We start from the raw sequence: 16572 nt of genomic DNA on the forward strand, positions 1-16572 counted from the left end.
CTTCCTGTACCATTGTATGTGGAACAGTGTATACTTGCATCACCACAGCGCAAATGGCTGTCCTCACTTTCACAAAATGCACTGCCCTATCAGCAAAAACTCAGGAATGTATTGACAGGGAATTGAACCCGGCCTCCCACGTGGCCGGCTAGATTTCTACCACTGAACCACGAATGATCCACAGATGCTTAATTTTAGACTTACTCATGTACTTTAGTGTACAAAAGAAAGCAGGAGAGTTAGGATGCCTTGCCTTGCCATCACCACAACTCCTCGGTTACCAAGCATTGCTAACTCAGTCGGTAAAGCATGAGACTCTTAATCTCAGGGTCGTGGGTTCGAGCCCCACATTGGGCGGATGTTTTTTTTCTTTTCCTGTACCATTGTATGTGGAACACTGTCAACTTGCACCACCACAGCGCAAATGGCTGTCCTCACTTTCACAAAATGCACTGCCATATCATCAAAAACTCAGGACTGCATTGGCCGGGAATCGAACCAGGGCCTCCCGCGTGGCAGGCGAGAATTCTACCACTGAACCACCAATGCTCCACAGATACTTAATTTTACACTTACTCGTGTACTTTAGTGTATGAAACAAAGCAGGAGTGTCAGGATGCCTTGCCTTGCCATCACCTCCATACATTCTCAACCAACCCTGGCTAGCTCAGTCGGTAGAGCATGAGACTCTTAATCTCAGGGTTGTGGGTTCGAGCCCCACGTTGGGCGGATCTTTTTTCTTTTCCTATACCATTGTATGTAGAACACTGTATACTTGCACCACCACAGCGCAAATTGCTGTCCTCACTTTCACAAAATACACTGCCATATCAGCAAAAACTCAGGACTGCATTGGCCGGGAATCGATTCCGGGCCTCCCACGTGGCCGGCTAGATTTCTACCACTGAACCACCAATGATCCACAGATGCTTAATTTTAGACTTACTCATGTACTTTAGTGTACAAAAGAAAGCAGGAGAGTTAGGATGCCTTGCCTTGCCATCACCACAACTCCTCGGTTACCAAGCATTGCTAACTCAGTCGGTAAAGCATGAGACTCTTAATCTCAGGGTCGTGGGTTCGAGCCCCACATTGGGCGGATGTTTTTTTTCTTTTCCTGTACCATTGTATGTGGAACACTGTCAACTTGCACCACCACAGCGCAAATGGCTGTCCTCACTTTCACAAAATGCACTGCCATATCAGCAAAAACGCAGGACCGCATTGGCCGGGAATCGAACCCGGGGCTCCCACGTGGCAGGCAAGAATTCTACCACTGAACCACCAATGCTCCACAGACAATTAATTTTACACTTACTCGTGTACTTTAGTGTATGAAACAAAGCAGGAGTGTCAGGATGCCTTGCCATCACGTCCATACATTCTCAACCAAGCCTGGCTAGCTCAGTCGGTAGAGCATGAGACTCTTAATCTCAAGGTCGTGGGTTCGAGCCCCACGTTTGGCAGATGTTTTTTCTTTTCCTGTACCATTGTATGTGGAACACTGTATACTTGCACCACCACAGCGCAAATGGCTGTCCTCACTTTTACAAAATACACTGCCATATCAGCAAAAACTCAGGACTGCATTGGCCGGGAATCGATTCCGGGCCTCACGCGTGGCAGGCGAGAATTCTACCACTGAACCACCAATGCTCCACAGATGCCTAATTTTACACTTACTCATGTACTTTAGTGTATAAAACAAAGCAGGAGTGTCAGGATGCCTTGCCTTGCCATCACCTCCAAGCCTACGTAACCAAGCCCGACTAGCACAGTCACTAGATCATAAGACTATTAATCTTAGGGTCATGTATTTGAGCTCCATGTTGGGCAGTTGTTTTTTTCTCTTCCTGTACCATTGTATGTGGAACAGTGTATACTTGCATCACCACAGCGCAAATGACTGTCCTCACTTTCACAAAATGCACTGCCATATCAGCAAAAACTCCGGACTGTATTGGCCGGGAATCGAACCCAGGCCTCCCACGTGGCAGGCGAGAATTCTACCAGTGAACCACCAATGATCCGTAGACAATCAATTTTACACTTACTTGTGTACTTTAGTGTATGAAACATAGCAGGAGTGTCAGGATGCCTTGCCATCACCTCCATACATTCTCAACCAAGCCTGGCTAGCTCAGTCGGTAGAGCATGAGACTCTTAATCTCAGGGTCGTGGGTTCGAGCACCACGTTGGGTAGATGTTTTTTCTTTTCCTGTACCATTGTATGTGGAACACTGTATACTTGCACCACCACAGCGCAAATGGCTGTCCTCACTTTCACAAAATGCACTGACATATCAGCAAAAACTCAGGACTGCATTGGCCGGGAATTGAACCCGGCCTCCCACGTGGCAGGCAAGAATTCTACCACTGAACCACCAATGCTCCACATATACTTAATTTTACACTTACTCGTGTACTTTAGTGTATGAAACAAAGCAGGAGTGTCAGGATGCCTTGCCATCACCACAACACCTCGGTTACCAAGCATTGCTAACTCAGTCGGTAAAGCATGAGGCTCTTAATCTCAGGGTCGTGGGTTCGAGCCCCACATTGAGCGGATGTTTTTTTTTCTTTTCCTGTACCATTGTTTGTGGAACACTGTCAACTTGCACCACCACAGCGCAAATGGCTGTCCTCACTTTCACAAAATGCACTGCCCTATCAGCAAAAACTCAGGAATGTATTGATCAGGAATTGAACTCGGCCTCCCACGTGGCCGGCTAGATTTCTACCACTGAACCACCAATGATCCACAGATGCTTAATTTTAGACTTACTCATGTACTTTAGTGTACAAAAGAAAGCAGGAGAGTTAGGATGCCTTGCCTTGCCATCACCACAACTCCTCGGTTACCAAGCATTGCTAGCTCAGTCGGTAAAGCATGAGACTCTTAATCTCAGTGTTGTGGATTTGAGCCCCACATTGGGCGGATGTTTTTTTTTCTTTTCCTGTACCATTGTATGTGGAACACTGTATACTTGCACCACCACAGCGCAAATGGCTGTCCTCACTTTTACAAAATACACTGCCATATCAGCAAAAACTCAGGACTGCATTGGCCGGGAATCGATTCCGGGCCTCACGCGTGGCAGGCGAGAATTCTACCACTGACCCACCAATGCTCCACAGATGCCTAATTTTACACTTACTCATGTACTTTAGTGTATAAAACAAAGCAGGAGTGTCAGGATGCCTTGCCTTGCCATCACCTCCAAGCCTACGTAACCAAGCCCGACTAACACAGTCACTAGATCATAAGACTATTAATCTTAGGGTCATGTATTTGAGCTCCATGTTGGGCAGTTGTTTTTTTCTCTTCCTGTACCATTGTATGTGGAACACTGTCAACTTGTACCACCACAGCGCAAATGGCTGTCCTCACTTTCACAAAATGCACTGCCATATCAGCAAAAACTCAGGACTGCATTGGCCAGGAATCGAACCCAGGCCTCCCACGTGGCAGGCAAGAATTCTACCACTGAACCACCAATGCTCCACAGACAATTACTTTTACACTTACTTGTGTACTTTAGTGTATGAAACATAGCAGGAGTGTCAGGATGCCTTGCCATCACCTCCATACATTCTCAACCAAGCCTGGCTAGCTCAGTCGGTAGAGCATGAGACTCTTAATCTCAGGGTCGTGGGTTCGAGCCCCACGTTAGGTAGATATTTTTTCTTTTCCTGTACCATTGTATGTGGAACACTGTATACTTGCACCACCACAGCGCAAATGGCTGTCCTCACTTTCACAAAATGCACTGACATATCAGCAAAAACTCAGGACTGCATTGGCCGGGAATTGAACCCGGCCTCCCACGTGGCAGGCAAGAATTCTACCACTGAACCACCAATGCTCCACATATACTTAATTTTACACTTACTCGTGTACTTTAGTGTATGAAACAAAGCAGGAGTGTCAGGATGCCTTGCCATCACCACAACTCCTCGGTTACCAAGCATTGCAAACTCAGTCGGTAAAGCATGAGACTCTTAATCTCAGGGTTGTGGGTTCGAGCCCCACATTGGGCGGATGTTTTTTTTTCTTTTCCTGTACCATTGTTTGTGGAACACTGTCAACTTGCACCACCACAGCGCAAATGGCTGTCCTCACTTTCACAAAATGCACTGCCATATCAGCAAAAACTCAGGACTGCATTGGCCGAGAATCAAACCCGGGACACCCGCGTGGCAGGCGAGAATTCTACCACTGAACCACCAATGCTCCACAGATACTTAATTTTACACTTACTCGTGTACTTTAGTGTATGAAACAAAGCAGGAGTGTCAGGATGCCTTGCCTTGCCATCACCTCCATACATTCTCAACCAAGCCCGGCTAGCTCAGTCGGTAGAGCATGAGACTCTTAATCTCAGGGTTGTGGGTTCGAGCCCCACGTTGGGCGGGTGTTTTTTTTTTCCTGTACCATTGTATGTGGAACACTGTATACTTGCACCACCACAGCGCAAATGGCTGTCCTCACTTTCACAAAATACACTGCCATATCAGCAAAAACTCAGGATGCATTGGCTGGGAATCGATTCCGGGCCTTACGCGTGGCAGGCACGAATTCTACCACTGAACCACCAATGCTCCACAGATGCCTAATTTTACACTTACTCATGTACTTTAGTGTATAAAACAAAGCAGGAGTGTCAGGATGCCTTGCCTTGCCATCACCTCCAAGCCTACGTAACCAAGCCCGACTAGCACAGTCGCTAGAGCATAAGACTATTAATCTTAGGGTCATGTATTTGAGCTCCATGTTGGGCAGTTGTTTTTTTCTCTTCCTGTACCATTGTATGTGGAACAGTGTATACTTGCATCACCAGAGCGCAAATGGCTGTCCTCACTTTCACAAAATGCACTGCCCTATCAGCAAAAACTCAGGAATGTATTGACCGGGAATTGAACCCAGCCTCCCACGTGGCCGGCTAGATTTCTACCACTGAACCACCAATGATCCACAGATGCTTAATTTTAGACTTACTCATGTACTTTAGTGTACAAAACAAAGCAGGAGAGTCAGGATGCCTTGCCTTGCCATCACCACAACTCCTTGGTTACCAAGCATTGCTAACTCAGTCAGTAAAGCATGAGACTCTTAATCTCAGGGTCGTGGGTTCAAGCCCCACATTGGGTGGATGTTTTTTTTCTTTTCCTGTACCATTGTATGTGGAACACTGTCAGCTTGCACCACCACAGCGCAAATGGCTGTCCTCACTTTCACAAAAATGCACTGCCATATCAGCAAAAACTCAGGACTGCATTGGCCGGGAATCGAACCCGGGCCTCCCGCGTGGCAGGCGAGAATTCTACCACTGAACCACCAATGCTCCACAGATACTTAATATTACACTTACTCGTGTACTTTAGTGTATGAAACAAAGCTGGAGTGTCAGGATGCCTTGCCTTGCCATCACCTCCATACATTCTCAACCAAGCCTGGCTAGCTCAGTCGGTAGAGCATGAGACTCTTAATCTCAGGGTCGGGGGTTCGAGCCCCACGTTGGGCGGATCTTTTTTCTTTTCCTGTACCATTGTATGTGGAACACTGTATACTTGCACCACCACAGAGCAAATGGCTGTCCTCACTTTCACAAAATACACTGCCATATCAGCAAAAACTCAGGACTGCATTGGCCGGGAATCGATTCTGGGCCTCACGCGTGGCAGGCGAGAATTCTACCACTGAACCACCAATGCTCCACAGATGCCTAATTTTACACTTACTCATGTACTTTAGTGTACAAAACAAAGCAAGAGAGTCAGCATGCATTGCCTTGCCATCACCACAACTCCTCGGTTACCAAGCATTGCTAGCTCAGTCGGTAGAGCATGAGACTCTTAATCTCATGGTCGTGGGTTTGAGCCCCACATTGGCGGATGTTTTTTTTCTTTTCCTGTACCATTGTATGTGGAACACTGTCAACTCGCACCACCACAGCGCAAATGGCTGTCCTCACTTTCACAAAATGCACTGCCATATCTGCAAAAACTCAGGACTGCATTGGCCGGGAATCGAACCCGGGCCTCCCGCGTGGCAGGCGAGAATTCTACCACTGAACCACCAATGCTCCACAGATACTTAATTTTACACTTACTCGTGTACTTTAGTGTATGAAACAAAGCAGGAGTGTCAGGATGCCTTGCCTTGCCATCACCTCCACACATTCTCTACCAAGCCTGGCTAGCTCAGTCGGTAGAGCATGAGACTCTTAATCTCAGGGTTGTGGGTTCGAGCCCCACGTTGGGTGGGTGTTTTTTTTTTTCTGTACCATTGTATGTGGAACACTGTATACTTGCACCACCACAGCGTAAATGGCTGTTCTCACTTTCACAAAATACACTGCCATATCAGCAAAAACTCAGGATGCATTGGCTGGGAATCGATTCCGGGCCTTACGCGTGGCAGGCACGAATTCTACCACTGAACCACCAATGCTCCACAGATGCCTAATTTTACACTTACTCATGTACTTTAGTGTATAAAACAAAGCAGGAGTGTCAGGATGCCTTGCCATCACCTCCAAGCCTACGTAACCAAGCCCGACTAGCACAGTCGCTAGAGCATAAGACTATTAATCTTAGGGTCATGTATTTGAGCTCCATGTTGGGCAGTTGTTTTTTTCTCTTCCTGTACCATTGTATGTGGAACAGTGTATACTTGCATCACCAGAGCGCAAATGGCTGTCCTCACTTTCACAAAATGCACTGCCCTATCAGCAAAAACTCAGGAATGTATTGACCGGGAATTGAACCCAGCCTCCCACGTGGCCGGCTAGATTTCTACCACTGAACCACCAATGATCCACAGATGCTTAATTTTAGACTTACTCATGTACTTTAGTGTACAAAACAAAGCAGGAGAGTCAGGATGCCTTGCCTTGCCATCACCACAACTCCTTGGTTACCAAGCATTGCTAACTCAGTCAGTAAAGCATGAGACTCTTAATCTCAGGGTCGTGGGTTCGAGCCCCACATTGGGTGGATGTTTTTTTTCTTTTCCTGTACCATTGTATGTGGAACACTGTCAACTTGCACCACCACAGCGCAAATGGCTGTCCTCACTTTCACAAAATGCACTGCCATATCAGCAAAAACTCGGGACTGCATTGGCCGGGAATCGAACCCGGGCCTCCCGCATGGCAGGCGAGAATTCTACCACTGAACCACCAATGCTCCACAGATGCCTAATTTTACACTTACTCATGTACTTTAGTGTACAAAACAAAGCAAGAGAGTCAGCATGCATTGCCTTGCCATCACCACAACTCCTCGGTTACCAAGCATTGCTAGCTCAGTCGGTAGAGCATGAGACTCTTAATCTCATGGTCGTGGGTTTGAGCCCCACATTGGGCGGATGTTTTTTTTCTTTTCCTGTACCATTGTATGTGGAACACTGTCAACTTGCACCACCACAGCGCAAATGGCTGTCCTCACTTTCACAAAATGCACTGCCATATCAGCAAAAACTCAGAACTGCATTGGCCGGGAATCGAACCTGGGCCTCCCACGTGGCAGGCGAGAATTCTACCACTGAACCACCAATGCTCCACAGATACCTAATTTTACACTTACTCATGTACTTTAGTGTATAAAACAAAGCAGGAGTGTCAGGATGCCTTGCCTTGCCATCACCTCCAAGCCTACGTAACCAAGCCCGACTAGCACAGTCGCTAGAGCATAAGACTATTAATCTTAGGGTCATGTATTTGAGCTCCATGTTGGGCAGTTGTTTTTTTCTCTTCCTGTACCATTGTATGTGGAACAGTGTATACTTGCATCACCACAGCGCAAATGGCTGTCCTCACTTTCACAAAATGCACTGCCCTATCAGCAAAAACTCAGGAATGTATTGACCGGGAATTGAACCCGGCCTCCCACGTGGCCGGCTAGATTTCTACCACTGAACCACCAATGATCCACAGATGCTTAATTTTAGACTTACTCATGTACTTTAGTGTACAAAACAAAGCAGGAGAGTCAGGATGCCTTGCCTTGCCATCACCACAACTCCTCGGTTACCAAGCATTGCTAACTCAGTCGGTAAAGCATGAGACTCTTAATCTCAGGGTCGTGGGTTCGAGCCCCACATTGGGTGGATGTTTTTTTTCTTTTCCTGTACCATTGTATGTGGAACACTGTCAACTTGCACCACCACAGCGCAAATGGCTGTCCTCACTTTCACAAAATGCACTGCCATATCAGCAAAAACTCAGGACTGCATTGGCCGGGAATCGAACCCGGGCCTCCCACGTGGCAGGCGAGAATTCTACCACTGAACCACCAATGCTCCACATATACTTAATTTTACACTTACTTGTGTACTTTAGTGTATGAAACAAAGCAGGAGTGTCAGGATGCCTTGCCATCACCACAACTCCTCGGTTACCAAGCATTGCTAACTCAGTCGGTAAAGCATGAGACTCTTAATCTCATGGTCGTGGGTTCGAGCCCCACATTGGGCGGATGTTTTTTTTTTCTTTTCCTGTACCATTGTATGTGGAACACTGTATACTTGCACCACCACAGCGCAAATGGCTGTCCTCACTTTCACAAAATACACTGCCATATCAGCAAAAACTCAGGACTGCATTGGCCGGGAATCGATTCCGGGCCTCACGCGTGGCAGGCGAGAATTCTACCACTGAACCACTAATGCTCCACAGATGCCTAATTTTACACTTACTTATGTACTATAGTGTATAAAACAAAGCAGGAGTGTCAGGATGCCTTGCCTTGCCATCACCTCCAAGCCTACGTAACCAAGCCCGACTAGCACAGTCGCTAGAGCATAAGACTATTAATCTTAGGGTCATGTATTTGAGCTCCATGTTGGGCAGTTGTTTTTTTCTCTTCCTGTACCATTGTATGTGGAACAGTGTATACTTGCATCACCACAGCTCAAATGGCTGTCCTCACTTTCACAAAATGCACTGCCCTATCAGCAAAAACTCAGGAATGTATTGACCGGGAATTGAACCCGGCCTCCCACGTGGCCGGCTAGATTTCTACCACTGAACCACGAATGATCCACAGATGCTTAATTTTAGACTTACTCATGTACTTTAGTGTACAAAAGAAAGCAGGAGAGTTAGGATGCCTTGCCTTGCCATCACCACAACTCCTCGGTTACCAAGCATTGCTAACTCAGTCGGTAAAGCATGAGACTCTTAATCTCAGGGTCGTGGGTTCGAGCCCCACATTGGGCGCATGTTTTTTTTCTTTTCCTGTACCATTGTATGTGGAACACTGTCAACTTGCACCACCACAGCGCAAGTGGCTGTCCTCACTTTCACAAAATGCACTGCCATATCATCAAAAACTCAGGACTGCATTGGCCGGGAATCGAACCTGGGCCTCCCGCGTGGCAGGCGAGAATTCTACCACTGAACCACCAATGCTCCACAGATACTTAATTTTACACTTACTCGTGTACTTTAGTGTATGAAACAAAGCAGGAGAGTCAGGATGCCTTGCCATGCCATCACCTCCATACATTCTCAACCAACCCTGGCTAGCTCAGTCGGTAGAGCATGAGACTCTTAATCTCAGGGTTGTGGGTTCGAGCCCCACGTTGGGCGGATCTTTTTTCTTTTCCTGTACCATTGTATGTAGAACACTGTACACTTGCACCACCACAGCGCAAATGGCTGTCCTCACTTTCACAAAATACACTGCCATATCAGCAAAAACTCAGGACTGCATTGGCCGGGAATCGATTCCGGGCCTCCCACGTGGCCGGCTAGATTTCTACCACTGAACCACCAATGATCCACAGATGCTTAATTTTAGACTTACTCATGTACTTTAGTGTACAAAAGAAAGCAGGAGAGTTAGGATGCCTTGCCTTGCCATCACCACAACTCCTCGGTTACCAAGCATTGCTAACTCAGTCGGTAAAGCATGAGACTCTTAATCTCAGGGTCGTGGGTTCGAGCCCCACATTGGGCGGATGTTTTTTTTATTTTCCTGTACCATTGTATGTGGAACACTGTCAACTTGCACCACCACAGCGCAAATGGCTGTCCTCACTTTCACAAAATGCACTGCCATATCAGCAAAAACTCAGGACTGCATTGGCTGGGAATCGAACCCGGGCCTCCCACGTGGCAGGCAAGAATTCTACCACTGAACCACCAATGCTCCACAGATGCCTTATTTTACACTTACTCATGTACTTTAGTGTATAAAACAAAGCAGGAGTGTCAGGATGCCTTGCCTTGCCATCACCTCCAAGCCTACGTAACCAAGCCCGACTAGCACAGTCGCTAGAGCATAAGACTATTAATCTTAGGGTCATGTATTTGAGCTCCATGTTGGGCAGTTGTTTTTTTCTCTTCCTGTACCATTGTATGTGGAACAGTGTATACTTGCATCACCACAGCGCAAATGGCTGTCCTCACTTTCACAAAATGCACTGCCCTATCAGCAAAAACTCAGGAATGTATTGACCGGGAATTGAACCCGGCCTCTTACGTGGCCGGCTAGATTTCTACCACTGAACTACCAATGATCCACAGATGCTTAATTTTAGACTTACTCATGTACTTTAGTGTACAAAACAAAGCAGGAGAGTCAGGATGCCTTGCCTTGCCATCACCACAACTCCTCGGTTACCAAGCATTGCTAACTCAGTCGGTAAAGCATGAGACTCTTAATCTCAGGGTCGTGGGTTCGAGCCCCACATTGGGCGGATGTTTTTTTTCTTTTCCTGTACCATTGTATGTGGAACACTGTCAACTTGTACCACCACAGCGCAAATGGCTGTCCTCACTTTCACAAAATGCACTGCCATATCAGCAAAAACTCAGGACTGCATTGGCCGGGAATCGAACTCGGGCCTCCCACGTGGCAGGCGAGAATTCTACCACTGAACCACCAATGCTCCACATATACTTAATTTTACACTTACTTGTGTACTTTAGTGTATGAAACAAAGCAGGAGTGTCAGGATGCCTTGCCATCACCACAACTCCTCGGTTACCAAGCATTGCTAACTCAGTCGGTAAAGCATGAGACTCTTAATCTCATGGTCGTGGGTTCGAGCCCCACATTGGGCGGATGTTTTTTTTTCTTTTCCTGTACCATTGTTTGTGGAACACTGTCAACTTGCACCACCACAGCGCAAATGGCTGTCCTCACTTTCACAAAATGCACTGCCATATCAGCAAAAACTCAGGACTGCATTGGCCGGGAATCAAACCCGGGCCTCCCGCGAGGCAGGAGAGAATTCTACCACTGAACCACCAATGCTCCACAGATACTTAATTTTACACTTACTCGTGTACTTTAGTGTATGAAACAAAGCAGGAGTGTCAGGATGCCTTGCCTTGCAATCACCTCCATACATTCTCAACCAAGCCTGGCTAGCTCAGTCGGTAGAGCATGAGACTCTTAATCTCAGGGTCGTGGGTTCGAGCCCCACGTTGGGCGGATCTTTTTTCTTTTCCTGTACCATTGTATGTAGAACACTGTATACTTGCACCACCACAGCGCAAATGGCTGTCCTCACTTTCACAAAATACACTGCCATATCAGCAAAAACTCAGGACTGCATTGGCCGGGAATCGATTCCGGGCCTCCCACGTGGCCGGCTAGATTTCTACCACTGAACCACCAATGATCCACAGATGCTTAATTTTAGACTTACTCATGTACTTTAGTGTACAAAAGAAAGCAGGAGAGTTATGATGCCTTGCCTTGCCATCACCACAACTCCTCGGTTACCAAGCATTGCTAACTCAGTCGGTAAAGCATGAGACTCTTAATCTCAGGGTCGTGGGTTCGAGCCCCACATTGGGCGGATGTTTTTTTTCTTTTCCTGTACCATTGTATGTGGAACACTGTCAACTTGCACCACCACAGCGCAAATGGCTGTCCTCACTTTCACAAAATGCACTGCCATATCAGCAAAAACTCAGGACTGCATTGGCCGGGAATCGAACCCGGGCCTCCCACGTGACAGGCGAGAATTCTACCACTGAACCACCAATGCTCCACAGATGCCTAATTTTACACTTACTCATGTACTTTAGTGTATAAAACAAAGCAGGAGTGTCAGGATGCCTTGCCTTGCCATCACCTCCAAACCTACGTAACCAAGCCCGACTAGCACAGTCGCTAGAGCATAAGACTATTAATCTTAGGGTCATGTATTTGAGCTCCATGTTGGGCAGTTGTTTTTTTCTCTTCCTGTACCATTGTATGTGGAACAGTGTATACTTGCATAACCACAGCGCAAATGGCTGTCCTCACTTTCACAAAATGCACTGCCCTATCAGCAAAAACTCAGGAATGTATTGACCGGGAATTGAACCCGGCCTCCCACGTGGCCGGCTAGATTTCTACCACTGAACCACCAATGATCCGCAGATGCTTAATTTTAGACTTACTCATGTACTTTAATGTACAAAACAAAGCAGGAGAGTCAGGATGCCTTGCCTTGCCATCACCACAACTCCTCGGTTACCAAGCATTGCTAACTCAGTCGGTAAAGCATGAGACTCTTAATCTCAGGGTCATGGGTTCGAGCCCCACATTGGGCGGATGTTTTTTTTCTTTTCCTGTACCATTGTATGTGGAACACTGTCAACTTGCACCACCACAGCGCAAATGGCTGTCCTCACTTTCACAAAATGCACTGCCATATCAGCAAAAACTCAGGACTGCATTGGCCGGGAATTGAACCCGGGGCTCCCACGTGGCAGGCAAGAATTCTACCACTGAACCACCAATGCTCCACATATACTTAATTTTACACTTACTCGTGTACTTTAGTGTATGAAACAAAGCAGGAGTGTCAGGATGCCTTGCCATCACCACAACTCCTCGGTTACCAAGCATTGCTAACTCAGTCGGTAAAGCATGAGACTCTTAATCTCATGGTCGTGGGTTCGAGCCCCACATTGGGCGGATGTTTTTTTTTCTTTTCCTGTACCATTGTTTGTGGAACACTGTCAACTTGCACCACCACAGCGCAAATGGCTGTCCTCACTTTCACAAAATGCACTGCCATATCAGCAAAAACTCAGGACTGCATTGGCCGGGAATCAAACCCGCGCCTCCCGCAAGGCAGGCAAGAATTCTACCACTGAACCACCAATGCTCCACAGATACTTAATTTTACACTTACTCGTGTACTTTAGTGTATGAAACAAAGCAGGAGTGTCAGGATGCCTTGCCTTGCCATCACCTCCATACATTCTCAACCAAGCCTGGCTAGCTCAGTCGGTAGAGCATGAGACTCTTAATCTCAGGGTTGTGGGTTCGAGCCCCACGTTGGGCGGGTGTTTTTTCTTTTCCTGTACCATTGTATGTGGAACACTGTCAACTTGTAACACCACAGCGCAAATGGCTGTCCTCACTTTCACAAAATGCACTGCCATATCAGCAAAACCTCAGGACTGCATTGGCCGGGAATTGAACCCGGGCCTCCCACGTGGCAGGCGAGAATTCTACCACTGAACCACCAATGCTCCACATATACTTAATTTTACACTTACCCGTGTACTTTAGTGTATGAAACAAAGTAGGAGTGTCAGGATGCCTTGCCATCACCACAACTCCTCGGTTACCAAGCATTGCTAACTCAGTCGGTAAAGCATGAGACTCTTAATCTCAGGGTCGTGGGTTCGAGCCCCACATTGGGTGGATGTTTTTTTTCCTTTTCCTGTACCATTGTATGTGGAACACTGTCAACTCGCACCACCACAGCGCAAATGGCTGTCCTCACTTTCATAAAATGCACTGCCATATCAGCAAAAACTCAGGACTGCATTGGCCGGGAATCAAACCCGGGCCTCCCGCGTGGCAGGCGAGAATTCTACCACTGAACCACCAATGCTCCACAGATACTTAATTTTACACTTACTCGTGTACTTTAGTGTATGAAACAAAGCAGGAGTGTCAGGATGCCTTGCCTTGCCATCACCTCCATACATTCTCAACCAAGCCTGGCTAGCTCAGTCGGTAGAGCATGAGACTCTTAATCTCAGGGTCGTGGGTTCGAGCCCCACGTTGGGCGGATCTTTTTTCTTTACCTGTACCATTGTATGTAGAACACTGTATACTTGCACCACCACAGCGCAAATGGCTGTCCTCACTTTCACAAAATACACTGCCATATCAGCAAAAACTCAGGACTGCATTGGCCGGGAATCGATTCCGGGCCTCCCACGTGGCCGGCTAGATTTCTACCACTGAACCATCAATGATCCACAGATGCTTAATTTTAGACTTACTCATGTACTTTAGTGTACAAAAGAAAGCAGGAGAGTTAGGATGCCTTGCCTTGCCATCACCACAACTCCTCGGTTACCAAGCATTGCTAACTCAGTCGGTAAAGCATGAGACTCTTAATCTCAGGGTCGTGGGTTCGAGCCCCACATTGGGCGGATGTTTTATTTCTTTTCCTGTACCATTGTATGTGGAACACTGTCAACTTGCACCACCACAGCGCAAATGGCTGTCCTCACTTTCACAAAATACACTGCCATATCAGCAAAAACTCAGGATGCATTGGCCGGGAATCGATTCCGGGCCTTACGCGTGCCAGGCAATAATTCTACCACTGAACCACCAATGCTCCACAGATGCCTAATTTTACACTTACTCATGTACTTTAGTGTATAAAACAAAGCAGGAGTGTCAGGATGCCTTGCCTTGCCATCACCTCCAAGCCTACGTAACCAAGCCCGACTAGCACAGTCGCTAGAGCATAAGACTATTAATCTTAGGGTCATGTATTTGAGCTCCATGTTGGGCAGTTGATTTTTTCTCTTCCTGTACCATTGTATGTGGAACAGTGTATACTTGCATCACCACAGCGCAAATGGCTGTCCTCACTTTCACAAAATGCACTGCCCTATCAGCAAAAACTCAGGAATGTATTGACCGGGAATTGAACCCAGCCTCCCACGTGGCCGGCTAGATTTCTACCACTGAACCACCAATGATCCACAGATGCTTAATTTTAGACTTACTCATGTACTTTAGTGTACAAAACAAAGCAGGAGAGTCAGGATGCCTTGCCTTGCCATCACCACAACTCCTTGGTTACCAAGCATTGCTAACTCAGTCAGTAAAGCATGAGACTCTTAATCTCAGGGTCGTGGGTTCGAGCCCCACATTGGGCGGATGTTTTTTTCTTTTCCTGTACCATTGTATGTGGAACACTGTTTACTTGCACCACCACAACGCAAAAGGCTGTCCTCACTTTCACAAAATGCACTGCCATATCAGCAAAAACTCAGGACTGCATTGGCCGGGAATCGAACCCGGGCCTCCCGCGTGGCAGGCAAGAATTCTACTACTGAACCACCAATGCTCCACAGAAACTTAATTTTACACTTACTCATGTACTTTAGTGTATGAAACAAAGCAGGAGTGTCAGGATGCCTTGCCTTGCCATCACCTCCATACATTTGCAACCAAGCCTAGCTAGCTCAGTCGGTAGAGCATGAGACTCTTAATCTCAGGGTGGTGGGTTCGAGCCCCATGTTGGGCTGATGTTTTTTCTTTTCCTGTACCATTGTATGTGGAACACTGTCTACTTGCACCACCACAGCGCAAATGGCTGTACTCACTTTCACAAAATACACTGCCATATCAGCAAAAACTCAGTACTGCATTGGCCGGGAATCGAACACGGGCTTCCCGCGTGGCAGGCGAGAATTCTATTACTAAACCATCAATGCTCCACAGATACTTAATTTTACACTTACTCGTGTACTTTAGTGTATGAAACAAAGAAGGAGTGTCAGGATGCCTTGCCATCACCTCAACTCGTTTCTTACCTAGCTTGACTAACTCAGTCGGTAGAACATAAGTCTCTTAATCTCAAGATTGTGGGTTCGAGCCCCACGTTGGGCGGATGTTTTTTTCTTTTCCTGTACCATTGTATGTGGAACACTGTCTACTTGCACCACCACAACGCAAATGGCTGTCCTCACTTTCACAAAGTGCACTGCCATATCAGCAAAAACTCAGTACTGCATTGGCCGGGAATCGAACACGGGCTTCCCGCGTGGCAAGCGAGAATTCTACCACTGAACCATCAATGCTCCACAGATACTTAATTTTACACTTACTCGTTTACTTTAGTGTACAAAACAAAGCAGGAGAGTCAGGATGCCTTGCCTTACCATAACGTCCATACATTCGCAACCAAACCTGGCTAGCTCAGTCGGAAGAGCATGAGACTTTTAATCTCAGGTTCATGGGTTCGAGCCACACGTTGGGCGGATGTTTTTTTCTTTTCCTGTACCATTGTATGTGGAACACTGTCAACTTGCACCACCACAGTGCAAATGGCTGTCCTCACTTTCACAAAATGCACTGCCATATCAGCAAAAACTCAGGACTGCATTGGCCAGGAATCGAACCCGGGCCTCCCGCGTGGCAGGTGAGAATTCTACCACTGAACCACCAATGCTCCACAGTTATTAAGTTTTACACTTACTCGTGTACTTTAGTGTATGAAACAAAGCAGGAGTGTCAGGATGCCTTGCCTTGCCATCACCTCCAAACATTTGCAACCAAGCCTGGCTAGCTCAGTCG

The 16572-nt window shown here is 47.0% G+C and overlaps 28 non-coding genes across 28 annotated transcripts; 12 read left to right on the forward strand and 16 right to left on the reverse strand.

The window, feature by feature from the left end:
• Nucleotides 1-478: 478 nt before the first annotated feature.
• Nucleotides 479-549, reverse strand: TRNAG-GCC (transfer RNA glycine (anticodon GCC)). Its single transcript has one exon. It is a non-coding gene; the product is annotated as a tRNA-Gly (tRNA).
• A 107-nt stretch (nt 550-656) lies between these two features.
• On the forward strand, nt 657-729 carry TRNAK-CUU (transfer RNA lysine (anticodon CUU)). Its single transcript has one exon. It is a non-coding gene; the product is annotated as a tRNA-Lys (tRNA).
• Nucleotides 730-1220: 491 nt separating this feature from the next.
• TRNAG-GCC (transfer RNA glycine (anticodon GCC)) lies at nt 1221-1291 on the reverse strand. Its single transcript has one exon. It is a non-coding gene; the product is annotated as a tRNA-Gly (tRNA).
• A 102-nt stretch (nt 1292-1393) lies between these two features.
• On the forward strand, nt 1394-1466 carry TRNAK-CUU (transfer RNA lysine (anticodon CUU)). Its single transcript has one exon. It is a non-coding gene; the product is annotated as a tRNA-Lys (tRNA).
• Nucleotides 1467-2129: 663 nt separating this feature from the next.
• On the forward strand, nt 2130-2202 carry TRNAK-CUU (transfer RNA lysine (anticodon CUU)). Its single transcript has one exon. It is a non-coding gene; the product is annotated as a tRNA-Lys (tRNA).
• A 1402-nt stretch (nt 2203-3604) lies between these two features.
• On the forward strand, nt 3605-3677 carry TRNAK-CUU (transfer RNA lysine (anticodon CUU)). The gene has a single exon. It is a non-coding gene; the product is annotated as a tRNA-Lys (tRNA).
• A 486-nt stretch (nt 3678-4163) lies between these two features.
• TRNAG-GCC (transfer RNA glycine (anticodon GCC)) lies at nt 4164-4234 on the reverse strand. Its single transcript has one exon. It is a non-coding gene; the product is annotated as a tRNA-Gly (tRNA).
• A 107-nt stretch (nt 4235-4341) lies between these two features.
• TRNAK-CUU (transfer RNA lysine (anticodon CUU)) lies at nt 4342-4414 on the forward strand. Its single transcript has one exon. It is a non-coding gene; the product is annotated as a tRNA-Lys (tRNA).
• Nucleotides 4415-5274: 860 nt separating this feature from the next.
• Nucleotides 5275-5345, reverse strand: TRNAG-GCC (transfer RNA glycine (anticodon GCC)). The gene has a single exon. It is a non-coding gene; the product is annotated as a tRNA-Gly (tRNA).
• A 107-nt stretch (nt 5346-5452) lies between these two features.
• Nucleotides 5453-5525, forward strand: TRNAK-CUU (transfer RNA lysine (anticodon CUU)). Its single transcript has one exon. It is a non-coding gene; the product is annotated as a tRNA-Lys (tRNA).
• A 490-nt stretch (nt 5526-6015) lies between these two features.
• On the reverse strand, nt 6016-6086 carry TRNAG-GCC (transfer RNA glycine (anticodon GCC)). The gene has a single exon. It is a non-coding gene; the product is annotated as a tRNA-Gly (tRNA).
• A 107-nt stretch (nt 6087-6193) lies between these two features.
• On the forward strand, nt 6194-6266 carry TRNAK-CUU (transfer RNA lysine (anticodon CUU)). The gene has a single exon. It is a non-coding gene; the product is annotated as a tRNA-Lys (tRNA).
• An 854-nt stretch (nt 6267-7120) lies between these two features.
• TRNAG-GCC (transfer RNA glycine (anticodon GCC)) lies at nt 7121-7191 on the reverse strand. The gene has a single exon. It is a non-coding gene; the product is annotated as a tRNA-Gly (tRNA).
• A 301-nt stretch (nt 7192-7492) lies between these two features.
• Nucleotides 7493-7563, reverse strand: TRNAG-GCC (transfer RNA glycine (anticodon GCC)). Its single transcript has one exon. It is a non-coding gene; the product is annotated as a tRNA-Gly (tRNA).
• Nucleotides 7564-8234: 671 nt separating this feature from the next.
• TRNAG-GCC (transfer RNA glycine (anticodon GCC)) lies at nt 8235-8305 on the reverse strand. The gene has a single exon. It is a non-coding gene; the product is annotated as a tRNA-Gly (tRNA).
• A 1040-nt stretch (nt 8306-9345) lies between these two features.
• Nucleotides 9346-9416, reverse strand: TRNAG-GCC (transfer RNA glycine (anticodon GCC)). The gene has a single exon. It is a non-coding gene; the product is annotated as a tRNA-Gly (tRNA).
• A 107-nt stretch (nt 9417-9523) lies between these two features.
• TRNAK-CUU (transfer RNA lysine (anticodon CUU)) lies at nt 9524-9596 on the forward strand. The gene has a single exon. It is a non-coding gene; the product is annotated as a tRNA-Lys (tRNA).
• A 1233-nt stretch (nt 9597-10829) lies between these two features.
• On the reverse strand, nt 10830-10900 carry TRNAG-GCC (transfer RNA glycine (anticodon GCC)). Its single transcript has one exon. It is a non-coding gene; the product is annotated as a tRNA-Gly (tRNA).
• Nucleotides 10901-11375: 475 nt separating this feature from the next.
• TRNAK-CUU (transfer RNA lysine (anticodon CUU)) lies at nt 11376-11448 on the forward strand. Its single transcript has one exon. It is a non-coding gene; the product is annotated as a tRNA-Lys (tRNA).
• A 491-nt stretch (nt 11449-11939) lies between these two features.
• On the reverse strand, nt 11940-12010 carry TRNAD-GUC (transfer RNA aspartic acid (anticodon GUC)). Its single transcript has one exon. It is a non-coding gene; the product is annotated as a tRNA-Asp (tRNA).
• Nucleotides 12011-12681: 671 nt separating this feature from the next.
• TRNAG-GCC (transfer RNA glycine (anticodon GCC)) lies at nt 12682-12752 on the reverse strand. The gene has a single exon. It is a non-coding gene; the product is annotated as a tRNA-Gly (tRNA).
• A 475-nt stretch (nt 12753-13227) lies between these two features.
• Nucleotides 13228-13300, forward strand: TRNAK-CUU (transfer RNA lysine (anticodon CUU)). Its single transcript has one exon. It is a non-coding gene; the product is annotated as a tRNA-Lys (tRNA).
• A 119-nt stretch (nt 13301-13419) lies between these two features.
• On the reverse strand, nt 13420-13490 carry TRNAG-GCC (transfer RNA glycine (anticodon GCC)). The gene has a single exon. It is a non-coding gene; the product is annotated as a tRNA-Gly (tRNA).
• Nucleotides 13491-13787: 297 nt separating this feature from the next.
• TRNAG-GCC (transfer RNA glycine (anticodon GCC)) lies at nt 13788-13858 on the reverse strand. The gene has a single exon. It is a non-coding gene; the product is annotated as a tRNA-Gly (tRNA).
• Nucleotides 13859-13965: 107 nt separating this feature from the next.
• TRNAK-CUU (transfer RNA lysine (anticodon CUU)) lies at nt 13966-14038 on the forward strand. The gene has a single exon. It is a non-coding gene; the product is annotated as a tRNA-Lys (tRNA).
• A 1231-nt stretch (nt 14039-15269) lies between these two features.
• On the reverse strand, nt 15270-15340 carry TRNAG-GCC (transfer RNA glycine (anticodon GCC)). Its single transcript has one exon. It is a non-coding gene; the product is annotated as a tRNA-Gly (tRNA).
• A 107-nt stretch (nt 15341-15447) lies between these two features.
• TRNAK-CUU (transfer RNA lysine (anticodon CUU)) lies at nt 15448-15520 on the forward strand. The gene has a single exon. It is a non-coding gene; the product is annotated as a tRNA-Lys (tRNA).
• Nucleotides 15521-16376: 856 nt separating this feature from the next.
• TRNAG-GCC (transfer RNA glycine (anticodon GCC)) lies at nt 16377-16447 on the reverse strand. Its single transcript has one exon. It is a non-coding gene; the product is annotated as a tRNA-Gly (tRNA).
• Between the last annotated feature and the right edge of the window lie 125 nt (nt 16448-16572).

This window comes from Pseudophryne corroboree, chromosome 3, assembly GCF_028390025.1.
Source record: "Pseudophryne corroboree isolate aPseCor3 chromosome 3, aPseCor3.hap2, whole genome shotgun sequence".
NCBI lineage: Eukaryota > Metazoa > Chordata > Amphibia > Anura > Myobatrachidae > Pseudophryne > Pseudophryne corroboree.